Genomic DNA, 14,346 nt, shown 5'->3' on the forward strand with positions numbered 1-14,346 from the left:
TGTTTCACATTTGGGATTGTATTGGGCAGGTGATGAGCAGTGCATGGTTTTCTCCACACATACCGCTTAGAATTACCCCGAAAAAGTTCTATCTTTGTCTCATCAGACCAGAGAATCTTATTTCTCATAGTTTGGGAGTCCTTCATGTGTTTTTTAGCAAACTCTATGCGGGCTTTCATATGTCTTGCACTGAGGAGAGGCTTCTGTCGGGCCATTCTTCCATAAAGGCCTGACTGGTGGAGGTCTGCAGTGATAGTTGACTTTGTGGAACTTTCTCCCATCTCCCTACTGCATTTGTGGAGTTCAGCCACAGTGATCTTGGGGTTCTTCTTTACCTCTCTCACCAAGGCTCTTCTCCCACGATTGCTCTGTTTGGTTGGACGGCCAGGTCTAGGAAGACTTCTGGTGGTCTCAAATTTTTTCCATTTAAGGATTATGGAGGCTACTGTGCTCTTAGGAACCTTGAATACTGCAGAAATTCTTTTGGCCAGATCTGTGCCTTGCCACAATTCTGTCTCTGAGCTCCTTGGCCAGTTCCTTTGACCTCAAGATTCTCATTTGGTCTGACATGCACTGTGAGCTGTGAGGTCTTATATAGACAGGTGTGTGCCTTTCAAATCAAATCCTATCAGTTTAATTAAACACAGCTGGATTCCAATGAAGGAGTAGAACCATCTCAAGAAGGATCACAAAGAAGTGGACAGCATGTGAATTAAATATGAGTGTCTGAGCAAAGGGTCTGAATACTTATGACCATGTGATATTTCAGTTTTTCTTTCTTATAAATTTGCAAAAATGTCTACATTTCTGTTTTTTCAACTCAAGATGGAGTGCAGAGTGAACATTAATGAGAAAGAAAAGAACTTTTTTGAATTTACCAAATGGCTAAAATGAAACAAAGAGTGAAAAACTTAAAGGGGGTCTGAATACTCTCCATACCCACTGTATCTTGGCTTTCCACTGCCTTGATTGACAGCTGTCTTTAGGCGAACCAGAGGAGGGTGAATGTAGATCGAAAACAAGTGGGAAGAGGGAAATGAACCAGAGGGCACCGGGCACCTGTGCTTGGTTTGAATAGTCATTTTCTGCTAATAGATGCCTTTTAAAGGGATCGCCCAAGTAACAGATTTCCTTTAAATAATTCTAGATATCCAAGTGGGTTACCCTCCCAGGGCCGTGGGGTACTCGGTACCGGGCCGGTGTCGGTGGGATGTGTCACAGCAGCGGTGACCCGGTCCGTGGCCCTGGGCGCCAAATTTACAGGGGAAGTTGAGTGGTAAAATGTAGTTAATGGAATAGTTCGTGACGCCACCTGTGGTGTTCGGCAAGTGAGATGTTGTGCCGATGCTGCGTGCAGATCCTATGGGGCAGGTGGTGTGTTGCAGCCAAGATGGTGAAGCTCCCCACAGGTCGAGCTGTAGCCCCAGGGCAGTGTAGATGTAGGGGTAGAGGAGAGGCACAAGCGGTGTAGAACTGGTACCCAGATGTAGCGGTGCTCGGTGTGTTGGCGCAAGAATCAATGGAGGACACCAGGGCATGTAGTTCCAAAGCTTTACTCACAGTCTGTAGTACACACAGGTGCCTGCCTCCATGCCTTGTCCTCCGGGTCAGGGACTCAATCAACCTCCACGTCAGATGGAATGCTCCCTTCCAACGCTCCGCCAACATGTGCCTTTCTGGACGTCTCCTCTTATAGCGCCTTTAAGTGTGAAGTACTCCTAGTACTGAGTTACACTGGAGTGCCTCCTGACAGATGCTCCCAAGAACTCTACTTGTACGGCAGACAGCTGTAGCCTGCTTCGGGGACTCCCTACTCCTGAGTCCCGCTCACTATCCAAGTTGCTGTTGTGCCCTCTCAAGTCTTAGATGGGAGTAGTGCATTTACAGCTCACTACTCCACCGGTGTCTGCTGTAGGACCATTAGTATCCATACAACCTCGGGGACCGGGCCCCGGCCTTGCGCTTAGAACTTCTAGGCAGGGTTCTTCCTAACCCACGTCCTCTGTTCCCTTTACTCCTTCGTTCCGTACTAGTTCTTCCTTCTCATGGAAGATCAGGTTTCTGTTCAATGTCTTTCTCCTTTTTTCCCAACAGACCCAGGTCACTGAGATCTGCTGCAGCACACCCTTCCTCCATCCCTCTCTCAGGGATCTCCTTTCCTCACTCCTCTCTGAGTGACTCTCTGACTGACTGACCTAAAATCCTCAACCTTCCCGCTCTTTTATGTATTCTATCTCCACCCGCCTCCCAGCACGTTTCGTGTTCCAGGCAGGGAGCCACCAAAGGTGCTATGCTACACTCCTAGCAGGGAGCTGCAATGCGGCTTTGCTGAACTACTGTGTTGTGTGGGGTGCAAGTGTTGGAGTGTGATCAGGAGCCTTCAACCTACCTGGATGGTGGGGTACCATACCTCAGGAGGAGGTGCAGTACCTCTGTGGCGACTTAGCCTCAGGGGAGCCACATAAGCAACAAGACACATTTCAATTTGCAAATTTGTGGAAGGTTGAGAAACTTCTTTCTAAATAAATCAATCATTTTTTAAAAAAAATGTTACTATGTTTCAGAAACAAGTTTGTTTATTTGAAAGCCAAAGTGTAAAGTGATGAAAAGCTGCATCAATTTTAGATACTTTTTAGGTTCAAAGGTTTTCTTTAGAAAATAGCATTTGAGCAACACTACAAGAAGTGATATTATACACAGAGGCCACGGAGATGATCTCAGAGCAGTCTCTGGTCTTTTACTAAATAAAATAGAATTCGCACACAAAAAGCCACTTTATCTGATCATTTTCCCCCTTGCAGGCTCCATTTTCTAGATCTACACTTTAGAACAAAACTAAAGCTATTAGGCGATGAGGATCGACCACATACTGAATACAACATTTGGTAATAATATTTAATAACTGATGGATGAATTATAGGGTACTTAAATGTTGTCAAGCTCTGTATTTAAGGCACCCTTACCGGCACAGCCGATCATCGAGCTCATCAGTACATGTCATCTATAATCCAATTTTGTATATATTTCTACAGCGGCAGAGAGCATCTTCCTTTCCCTGTATGTCACCTTTGATGAAAGGATATGCTAGTCAAGCTCAGTCCAATAGCCAAGCCAGCTCCAAAATTCTGCACCTTTTAGCATTTTCACAGCAGAATAGGTGGAGCTGGGCAGAGGCAGGATGGGGTGTTGCCACGCCCACTTGTCAAATCAATTAAAAATGCTGGCATTTTGTGTGCCAGAAATGCTACTACAGTCTCTGACTAATTTAGAATTTTTGGAGTGATGCACTGAGGTGCAGATCACTCAGAAGAGGCCCCAATTCATTAACTGGCATATACCTCTTAATAAATTTACAGTATACTCCAGCGTGCCTAGTGTAGAAAGAAAGTAGGCAACTAAGGGGGCCATCAAACAGAATGTGGGCTGCTAGGGGCCATGATAGAGTGTGGGGGCTACTAAGGAAACCATTATAGAGTATATGAGTGCTACTAAGGGGGCCAATATACAGTGTGGGGGCTACTGTAAAAGCCATCATACAGTTTGGAAACTACTGTGTGGACTGTGGGCCATGATACAGTGGGGGCTATCTTGAAGCCATTTTATAGTGAAGGGCCATGAGTAAGTGTGTGGGGCATTACACTGTGTATAGGAGAGCTGTGGGACCATCATACTGTGTAGATGGGAGTTGTTGTTAGGGTTGCAGATCGCACTAAATATAAAATATAATAAAGTGCGATTGCAACCCGGAGTCCACCGTGCAGAGATGACAAACTGCTGCTCAGTAATGGCAGACGCCAACTGAACACCGGCGGAGTGACCGCAGACCCGGTGTGCAGAGGAGCAAACTGTTACAGCACAGAGCTGCAGATAGAGACGCCAAAGCCTGTTAGCAGGCCCGGATTGATAATGTGCCCAACCAGGCATTTTCCCGCTGGGCCGCTGTCATGTGGGCCGTGGGCTGGCAGCACCAGCTCATCCGGCCTCTCGCCAGCTGATGCTGCCGGCGGTTATAGCAGGGAGATAAGCCACCACGCCCGCCACGCACCTCATCCTCGCCCTCCAGAGACAACCCCCCTCCCTCCGCAGCCATTCACAGCGTCGCTTGGCTGCTCTCTTCTCTGCGAACAGGACCTGTGATGAGGTCACAGGAGGGGAGGAGTCAGGGGGTTCCATGATCAGGATCCTCTCTCCAGACCCCTGATCATGTGACCCCTGACTCCTCCCCTCCTGTGACCTCATCACAGGTCCTGTGCGCTCATCCCTGCCTCTTGGTGTCTGCAGGACTCTGGTAGAGGCTAAATCCAAGTCGGCTAAAGGACCTCTGCTGACATCATGCCCATGTGACCAGAAGGGGCGGCGCCTCTTCCTCCATAGAGCAGAGCAGACAGAGGAAGCTGTGGGTGTCATGGCGGGAATTGGAGCATTTTGGGGGGTCATTCTCCATAGAGCACGTGTCATAGCTGGATTTGGAGTATTTTGAGGTCACAGATCAGGTAAGTGGATGTTCATGCACCAGCTGGGAGTCTGCCTGGGGAGAAGGGGGTGATGTTGCTTGCATGGGGCTGCATGTGTATGCTGGAGGGGGTCTGCCTGTGGAGAAGGGGGTGATGTTGCTTGCATGGGACTGCATGCTGGGAGTCTGCCTGGGGAAGTGGGTGTAGGTTGCATGGGACTGCATGCTCGGGGTCTGCCTAGGGAAGGAAGTGCGCTGCCGCTCGCCCTGCCGGATGCGCTGCCGCTATAACAAAGCTTTTCCCCCGGCGCTGCACCTTTAAGGCTAGGGCCCCCCTGTTTTAGTCGCTGTGACGTGGTAGTGGGCTTCATACAGTCTGATCAGAATGTAAAGTAATAACCTCATGTTCTGGTTGTACATTTTAGTTGATGGGCATTAGATCACGGTGTGAATATTGGGAGGGGCGGCCGTGGCTTTTTGTATATCTTAGGCTAGTTTCACACTTGCTTTTTTTTGCAGCGCGTTTTTCCCGCAAAAAAACGCATTGAAAAAACGCATACAAAAGCATACAACTGCTGCGTTTTTTTCAAGCATTTTTATGAGCATGCATGAAAAAAACGCAGCGTTTTTATGCGTTTGTATGCGTTTTTAGTGCGTTTTTACCGCGTTTGCGTTTTTTTCCAACATTAGGTGGCCCCTCACACTAACCCAAACCATGACTTTACTAACCCTAACCCTGACCCTAACCCTAACCCTAACCCTGACCCTAACCCTAACCCTGACCCTAACCCTTAACCAAACCATACTTAACCCTAACCCAAACCCTAAACCCTAACTAACCCTGACCCTAACCCTAACCCTGACCCTAACCCTAACCCTAACCCTAACCCTAACCCTGACCCTAACCCTTAACCAAACCATACTTAACCCTAACCCTGACCCTAACCCTAACCCTAACCCTGACCCTAACCCTTAACCAAACCATACTTAACCCTAACCCTGACCCTAACCCTTAACCAAACCATACTTAACCCTAACCCTGACCCTAACCCTAACCCTGACCCTAACCCTTAACCAAACCATACTTAACCCTAACCCTGACCCTAACCCTAACCCTAACCCTGACCCTAACCCTTAACCAAACCATACTTAACCCTAACCCTGACCCTAACCCCAACCCTAACCCTGACCCTGACCCTAACCCTAACCCTAAACCCCCTTAACTAACCCTAACTCTAACCCAAACCCCTAAATTCCATGGTTAACAAAAAAAAACGCATGTGCAAAAAAACGCATACATGAGCATGCCAGTGCGCACGTATGCGCATCCATAGGCTATAATGGCCATTTTTAGCGCAAAACGTGCGCATACGTGCGCATGCGCTTTTTTGCAGGGCCAAAAAATGCAACATGCTGCGTCTGGAAAATCCAAACGCACACCCCAAAAAAACGCAGCGCATGAAAATCGCATACGTGCGCTTACCAGCGCGCAGGTATGCACACCCATGTTAAATATAGGGGAAAAAACGCATGCACACGTATGCGTTTTTTTCCAGCGCAAAAAAACGCAAATGTGAAACCAGCCTTAGGCAGGATTTTTCTTACATAAATGTCTTTGTTTTCTTCTAGGTGTTGTGGCTTTCCTCCATCTTCTTTCACCGTTCCCTCCACAGTAGTGACCTCTTTGGATGTCAATTCATCATTTGTCATCTCTCCATCAAGTGGAGTGCTGATGCCTCCACCATCCATGTTCTGCCAAAATAGGTGTGACCCAGCGCCCCTCCGATATCCAATAGATGAGTCTAAGATCTCTGAAATTACCCTCCCCTCTTCCAATGGCTTGCTAGGGTTGGTCCTGTGGGGGTCTACCACCTTTTGATTTCCTTTATCCAATATTTAGTTCTCACCTTTACCATATTTGCCTTACATACTGTCTGTACTTTGATGCTTCTCTAATGTCTTTTTTTCGGGGCGTTGTTTTATGTTTTTTTTGTTTTTTGGATCATGCTAGGACGTGTTATCTATGGCACAGGGCCCACCTAGGTCCCCTTTTCCTTTACTCACGCTCGTGTCCTATAGTGTATTCAATGAGAAATGAATTTTGTGTTAAGTAACGCAATACAATTTCTCCTACGCCTCATTGGGGGACACAGACAGTGGGTGTTATGCTGCTTGCCACTAGGAGAACACTAAGTAAACCAGAAAAAAAGTTAACTCCTCCCCTGCAGTACTGTATACACCCTTTCGCTGGATGAGATTTCTCCAGTTCTTGCTTAGTGTCTGTAGGAGGCACTTGGATCTGGCTTCAGACCCCACCGCTTTTATTTTCCTTTTTGATTTTTCTGTAAATTTTTATTTTTTAATTAACGGAGTGAAGGGGGCGACTGTTCTTTTCTATGGCCCGCTCTCCCCCGAACCAACAACAGGCAAGCACATGGAGTATACTTCTCCGTACACTTTCCTGCGACGAACGGGTCTGATTCCTCTGGCGATGGTTCCTTTACGGTCCCGGTAATCCACAGATACGAGGGCACGAGGAGGGCTCTGGAGCGCGACAGACGAAGCATGGAGTGCAATGGAAAAGACTGGAACAGAGCTTCTGAATGCCCTGAATCAACCCCATAGCTCTCCATCCCCCTGCCCATAGGGAAGGTCGATTGAGCATACCCCTTTAAGAACTCCTCCAACTCTGCTATATCAGCCCAGGAGGATGAGAAGACCTGCATGGATGGCCCCGGACAGTGTGGCCGGCCTGAGCACTGGAGTAGAGGTATGGGGTCGGGTCCTGTTTTCCGGGAGAGGTGCTGACTTTGTCTCAGCGGAGGTGCACAGGCGAAGACCCCCCCGCGCTCTCGGCGCTTACCGCGGGTAGGCCAAAAATTTAGTCCCTGGCTTTTCCGGCCTACTAGGCCTCAATTTGAATAGCGCCGCCCACGCTAGCGCCGCCGTCCCCCCTCCTTGACGCCTCTTGTCCCTTACGAGACGTGCAATCCTAGTCTCGGGGGCCATGTCATTTACTTCAGCCTTCTCTGGACTCGGACTGTGAGGCGCGCACTCTGCCGGATATCGGGTGACACCACAGGGCCACTGCTATTCCTCCCAGGGACACAGCATAGGGCCGGGGTAAGCTGCATCTGCCCTCAGAACAAAGCTTAACCCCTTCCCGGCACATTCCCTGCAGCTGCAGACCAGACTCTGCTTTTAACCCTTTCAGGAGCGCTATGTCTCAATCTAAGGAGGCTAAACGGGCTGCTAAGAAGCACACTGCGTTTTTTATCTTGTGTACCACTTGCAAGAATGCCTTGCTCAGTGCCCAGACTAATCCGTTATGCACGGGCTGTGACCCGGCCTGCACTCAAACGTCCCTCGCCGCCGCCACAGCTGACGGATTCCTGCGTTTAATCCCCCTGAGTGGGCTGCGTCCCTGTCACGGTCGTTGGAGTCACTGACCCAGGCTATAGACTCACTTCAGGAGACCTCTTTAAGTCAGAAAGCATCTTTACCTCCCGAGGAGGGCTCTGGCGACAGCCGGGAACCGTCCACCAGCAGGGGCCGTACTCGTTCAAGGGATGGTCAGGTCTCTAGAAAGCCGACCCATGACGCGTCCCCTAGTCATGCTCACGCTTCCGCATCGGCGAGTTCTGTCTCTCGCTCTCCCTCTCCTAATGTTCGCAGTGAGCATGACTCTGAATTCGAATCTGACACGTCAGCCCCTCAGAATCCCCCAAATGACCAAGAGTTGCTTGATTCTCTTATAGAATCAGTCAACAGGATTATGGAGTTGGATGAGGAAAATATTCCCGCTCCAGCACACGCTATCTCATTTAAGAGAACCAAATGTGTATGCAGGTTATTTACTAGCCATCCGGAGTTTAAGGACATTGTCCAGAAACATAGGGATCGGCCACATAAGCGGGTCACAGGGCAAAAGTCTACTGAGGCTAAATACCCTTTTGTTCCAGACCTAATGAAGGATTGGTTACAGTCCCCTTCGGTGGATGCTCCTATCCGTTTCTGACGTCTCCTCAGTCACAAACCTCTCCGATCGTCAAATTGACTACCTTGTCCGCTCAGTTTTTGAACCTTCAGGAGTGGCGCTTTTTCCATCTTTCGCGGCGACTTGGGTCACTAAGGCAATGGCCGCTTGGGCATAAGTCTTAATTACAGCCTTCCAGGGCACCAATCTTCCTCCGGAGGCAACCAGTGTCACCAGGCAGATAATTCACGCAGTGGACTTTGTAGTGGACGCTTCTTTAGATGCCGCTAATTGCGCTGCTCAAACTGCCGGACAGATGCCACATCTAAAAGATCGTTGACTTCTCTGCCCTATCAAACTGGCCTTCTTTTTGGAGAGAAACTGGACCAGCTCATTTCTGATACTACCGGGGGAAAAAGTAAATTCCTTCCTCAACAAAAGGCTGTTTGGCCGTTTTGGAACCAACAGCCGACGCGTTTTCGATCTCTTCGCAACAACTTCAGTTGGTCCTCTTCTACCTTCTCTTCCGGTTCAGGTCGGTCCCCGCGCGGAGACAGAGTATCCCAGACCTAACCGCCCTTGGAAGCCCAGGCCTAGGGCATCTGGATCTAGGGGAGCCAGATCTCATAGATCTTCTACGCAATGACTTGTTGCGGTATCCGGCGGACACCAACAAAGTAGGCAGTCGTCTACTTTCCTTCAGTCATACCTAGCTCGCGGTCATCAACAACAAGCGGGTTAGGGAGCTGGTGGCCTCCGGATACAAGATAGAATTTTCTTCTCTCCCCCCCCCCAAGAAAAAGACAAGAGTCTTCCTTCGGGCTGTTCAGGCTCTGCAAAGGAACGGAATCATCACTCCGGTCCCTCAGCACGAAAGGTTCAGGGGTTTTTATTCAAACCTTTTTGTGGTTCCAAAGAAGGATGGGAAGATGCGGCCCATTCTGGATCTCAAACTGTTAAATCAGTTTGTCAAGGTACGGAGATTCTGAATGGAATCTCTCCGATCAGTTGTCGCTTCCATGGAAAAAGGAGAGTTCCTAGCATCCATCGACATCAAGGACGCTTACCTTCACATTCCGATCTGCTCGTCACACCAGCATTTCCTGCATTTTGCAATTCACGAGGAACACTTCCAGTTCGTTGCCTTGCCCTTCAGACTCGCCACCGCCTCCAGGGTCTTTACCAAGGTCATGGCGGCTGTCATGGCCATTCTCCACTCTCGGGGAGTGATGGTGTTACCATACCTGGATGACCTGCTCATCAAGGGTCCGTCCCTTCCAGCTTGCAAGGAATCCGTGGATATAACAGTAAATATACTTTCTCGCCTGGGATGGCAGATAAACTTCAAAAAGTCTTTCCCAAAACCGGCTCAACAGATTTCCTTTTTAGGAATGATCTTGAACACTTCCCGTGGGTTGGTCATTCTCCCTCCAGAAAAGACCCAAGCCTTACAACAGGCAGCGCGGACTCTTTCCCGACCGACTTCTCACACCATTCGTTTCAGCATGAGAGTTCTCGGAAAGATGGTGGCAACGATTGAAGCAGTCCCATTCGCACAGTTCCATCTCCGTCCCTTACTACATGCGTTGCTGCTAGCTTCGGACAAGAACCCGTTCTCCCTGGACCGTCAGTTCCTTCTTTCTGTCCCTGCGGGTCACATAAGCCCTCAAGTGGTGGACACTGAAGTCCTCCCTGCCTGAATCAAGGGAGGCCTTTTCTCCCAGTAAGATGGTTGGTAGTAAACACCAACGTAAGTCTTCTAGGCTGGAGTGCGGTCTTGCGTCACCACACGGCACAAGGTTGTTGGTCAACTCGAGAGTCACGTCTCCCCATCAACATTTTGGAGATACAAGCGATCAGATTAGCTTCACGGAGTTTCCACCATCTCCTCGCAGGTCACCCCATCAGGATCCAATCCGACAACGCCACGACTGTAGCGTATATCAACCGCCAGGGAGGTACTCTGAGCAGGATGGCCATGCACGAAGTGAGTCACATCCTCCATTGGGCTGAGACCAACCATTCGGCCATCCTCAGCAATCCACATCCCGGGAGTAAAGAATTGGGTGGCAGATTTTCTCAGTCACCAAGGCCTTGCCTCGGGAGAGTGGTCTCTTCATCCGGAAGTCTTTCAGCAGATTTGCCATCATTGGGGGACTCCGGATTTGGATCTCATGGCCTCAAGACTAAACAACAAGGTTCCTTGATTCATTGCCCGATCGCGCGATCCATGCGCCATCGGAGCGGATGCCCTAGTTTTGTCGTGACACCGGTTCCGGCTCCCGTACATCTTTCCCCCTCTTCCCTTGCTTCCGAGGGTCATCAAGAAGATCAGAATGGAGGGAGTACCAGTGATCCTAGTCGCGCCAGATTGGCCACGCTGAGCATTGTACGCAAAACTAATACAATTAGTCGCCGACGTCCCCTGGCGACTTCCAGATCGCATGGATCTACTCTCACAGGGCCTGATTTACCACCAGGACTACAGGGCCCTGTCTTTGATGGCGTGGCCGTTGAATCCAGGATTTTATCACAGGCTGGGTTCTCTCACGACGTGATTACCACCATGATTAGTGCTAGGAAGCCTGTGTCCATGCGCATCTATCACCGCACCTGGAAAACCTTCTTTTCGTGGTGCAAGGATCATGGTCGATCCCCTCTGGTGTTTTCCATTCCGGCCATATTGGAATTCCTTCAATCCATACTAAAGTCAGGCCTCGCGCTTAGCTCGCTCAAGGGCCAAATTTCGGCCTTGTCAGTGCTATTCCAACGCAAAATTGCCACCAAACTTCAGGTCAAGACGTTCATTCAGGGAGTTTCCCATGTGGGGCCTCCTTATAGAAGGCCATTGGAATCACGGGACCTTAACCTGGTTCTTACAGGAGGCTCCTTTTGAACCGCTGCAGGACGTGCCACTGACCATTCTGTCTAGGAAGGTGATCTTTCTAGTGGCAATTACGTCAATTAGACGAGTTTCGGAATTGGCCCTGTCCTGCCGTCCTCCGTTCCTGAATTTTCATCAGGACAAGGCAGTTCTCAGGACGTCCCCGTTCTTCCTGCCCAAAGTCGTCTCCTCTTTCCATGTCAATGAGGAAATTGTTTTGCCTTCCTTTTGTCCGGCACCAGTCCATCGCATTGAGAAGGCCCTCCACACCCTGGATGTGGTTAGGGCTCTGAGACGGTACATCTCACGGACAGCTCCATTCCGCAAGTCAGATGCTCTGTTCATACTTCCAAAGGGGTATAGGAAGGGTCTAGCCGCTTCAAAAGCAATGCTAGCCAGGTGGATTCGCTTGGTGATTCAGGAATCCTACCATGTCAGGAACGCACCTGTCCCAGCAGGGATTAAGGTACACTCTACCCGCTCAGTGGGCACCTCTTGGGCCATTAGGCACCAGGCCTCGGCAGAACAGGTCTGCAAGGCTGCGACTTGGTCCAGTCTGCATACTTTTACAAAACATTACCAAATTCATTCTCAGGCCTCTGCAGATGCAGCTCTCGGCAGACGCATCCTGCAATCGGCAGTACCACAGTGTTGATTCAGTGGTACATGGGGTATTAGCAGATGTATGCTCCCCACCCAGGGACTGCTTTAGGACATCCCACTGTCTGTGTCCCCCAATGAGGCGTAGGAGAAATAGGGATTTTTGTGTACTCACCGTAAAATCCATTTCTCTGAGCCAATCATTTGGGACACAGCACCCACCCTGTTTAGCCTATTGGCTCACTGTAGCATTCTTAGGTTTTGACATAGTTATGGTTATTGTTCACTGTTTATGCTCCTACTGCTTTTTTCACTGAACTGGAGAAATCTCATCCAGCGAGAGGGTGTATACTGCAGGGGAGGAGTTAACTTTTTTCTGGTTTACTTAGTGTCCTCCTAGTGACAAGCAGCATAACACCCACTGTCTGTGTCCCCCAATGATTGGCTCGGAGAAAAGGATTTTTTGGTGAATACACAAAAATCCCTATTTTTGCAGCTGAAGCGCCAGGGACTTTGGTACAAAATGGTTTTTTTTGTCATTAATCTTTAATGTGCCTTAATTCATTGTTTTGATTTCTAAAACTCATTATCATTCATTTGTATGTATACATGTATTTATATATTTTGGTTCTATTTGACTTGTAATAAAATAGTTTGACAGATATGAGTTGAATTTTCATTTCAAGAATGATAAAGCGCGGTGTGACATTAGTGGATTTCTGTATTTTTCGCTTTGTAAGATGCACTTTTTTACTCCAAAGTTGGGAAAATTCAGGTGCGTCTTATAAAGCGTACATGCCTTACTGATACTGTGGGTGTAGGCCGAAGGCTGGGATGAGGGGGGGTGTCCGGGTGCCCGGCGGTTGCTGGCCGCTGCTGCGGGTGTCTCCAGTGCCTAGCGGTGCTGCGTGGGTGGACAAATTATCGGAGTCCACTGCACACGCAAAGGGAAATGTGGAAGTATCGTGGCTCTGACATGTCGCAAAGTGTCGGCAGAGCCCCGGCAGTGCCGGACACCCACGCAGCACCACTGGGCACCGGAGAGACCAGCAGCAGCGGCCAGCAACCGCCAGAGACCCCCGCACCAGCGCGCTGCACATCAGAGCACCCCCTCATCCCTGCCTGCGACCTGCAGAATCACCTCACTCTTGCCTCCTCCAGCAGCGACCCTGGGACACCGCTTCACCGCAGCCACGACCCCGGGTAAGCAATAAGATGCATGGATTATAAGAAGCACCACCATTTTATTAAAAAATGTTTTTCTTATTTTTCTCCCGAAAAATACAGTAACTGCATTTGGATCTGTATCGGGCTGTGTCCACACATTGCGGTTTATTGGGGGAACTATCTGCAGGGAAGTCCTCACCAGCAGACCAGACCCACACTTCCATGGAGCCCGTACAGCCGGACCAGCTGTATGCTGTTTTTTCTTTTTAGTCCATAATTGTTTTTTCTTATAAATACATAAGCTGCTCCTCGCTGAGGGTTTGACTGCTGCTGTCACCACTGATGGGGCAGGCTATGGCAGATTTTCCAGAGGAAAAAATATCTTTAATGTTAGGCAATATTCACATTTTATTTTTTGGATACTAATGGTTTACAAAATTCTGACGACCTGTGACAGAGCTGGAATGAATGTGTCGCATGGATTTATGTCTCGCTACATCAATGAAGGAATGTGCTCCTCAGACCTGGAGACCACAACCCTGGATCAGACCTAAAATCACAGGACAATAAGGGGATGTGCACATGTTGCAGATTGCTGTGCGGAATTTTGCGCGCGGAATCTGCATCTTTTGGTAGAATCCGCAGGTCAAAATCCTCGCGTTTTTATGCGGATTTAGTGCGGATTTGGCCTGCGTTCTTTCACTTGCGGATTCCTATAATGGAATGGGTGTAAAAACGCTGTGGAATCCGCACAAAGAATTGACATGCTGCGGAAAAAAAATCTGCTTTTCCGCGCAGATTTTTCAGCAGCATGTGCACAGTGTTTTTTTTCTCCATAGAATAACATTGTACTGTAAATCACTTGTGGATCCGCAGGAAATCTGCAGCGTGTGCACAGACCCTAAAACCTCACCCTCCTTATCTATGAACTGAATATTTCTGGCCACCACTGTTTATCACTCTCCCATATTGATAGTTCTGCTTCCCTTGTCTTATGTTACTGCCAGTACTGTTCTGTATAATATGTGACTCTTCACATTTTGTGTCTCACTCATGTTGGCATAATAATCAGCTGAGTGCAATCCTCTGCATATCGGTCTGCACTCGGAGCAATGTTCTGCTCTCAGGCCGGGCAGATCTGTGGGGTTTTCTCATCTGGACTCACAATGTGACTGAACTCAGATGGGTCTGAGCAGAAAACATTGGATACCATCCGGCCCATCAGTGTGACATTTATAAAGATACAATTCTGTAATATGGAAAACG

At 48.9% G+C, this 14,346-nt stretch overlaps 1 protein-coding gene across 1 annotated transcript in view; it reads left to right on the top strand.

Annotated features, from left to right (window-relative positions):
- Positions 1 to 8,224, top strand: part of TSPAN32 (tetraspanin 32) — a 112,391-nt gene extending 104,167 nt beyond the window's left edge. Inside the window, exon 9 of the mRNA XM_073574055.1 lies at positions 6,083 to 8,224. The gene's annotated coding sequence lies outside the window, so the exon portion shown is untranslated. The remainder of the gene's footprint in view (positions 1 to 6,082) is intronic.
- The last annotated feature ends 6,122 nt before the right edge of the window (positions 8,225 to 14,346 follow it).

Source organism: Dendrobates tinctorius, unplaced genomic scaffold, assembly GCF_039654945.1.
Source record: "Dendrobates tinctorius isolate UK_male_01 unplaced genomic scaffold, ASM3965494v1 ptg000037l, whole genome shotgun sequence".
Lineage (NCBI taxonomy): Eukaryota > Metazoa > Chordata > Amphibia > Anura > Dendrobatidae > Dendrobates > Dendrobates tinctorius.